Raw genomic sequence first — 588 nt, forward strand, 5'->3', positions numbered from 1 at the left:
AATCAATCACATTCTTATATCAGCATTAATAGTAATTATAATAGAAAATTTAATTTAACTTTAAAGAATAGAAATACTTTGGGTTTCCCATCTACTCTCTTAGCTAGCAAGAAATCACTTTACCATCTGGTACCCCTTTCCCTGAATTGTAGGTCCAAAGCCCTCTCTTTATTTTTTAGTCTGGTCCACAGGGCTGCCACCACTGGAGGCGGCTCAGCCCCTGGAGCCCCAGAACATTTTTCACATTGTCTCAGGATCCACTCACTCTTGGCTTATTTCCCAAATTGAAAATACACCCAACTGCATGACCGAAGTTGCAGAGAGAAATTCTGATGTATTCTTCTGTTCTTGTGCCTATCCAGTTGTTAGGATATTACATCCAAATAAATCAGATTCAATGTGCTCCTCAGTAGTTCCCTGGCCTTTAATTATTTGCCTTAATCTAAATAGGATTACTTCATAAAATTCCTTGAACCCAGCAAAGATTCTGAATTTTTGACTTTCTATGTCTTTGGAGCTGTCGTTCAATTCAGAACTAAGTCAAGGGACAGGGGCAGCTAGGTGGCACAGCAGATAGAGCACTGGTCC

The sequence above is a fragment of the Macrotis lagotis genome, chromosome 2, assembly GCF_037893015.1.
Source record: "Macrotis lagotis isolate mMagLag1 chromosome 2, bilby.v1.9.chrom.fasta, whole genome shotgun sequence".
Classification (NCBI taxonomy): Eukaryota; Metazoa; Chordata; class Mammalia; order Peramelemorphia; family Peramelidae; genus Macrotis; species Macrotis lagotis.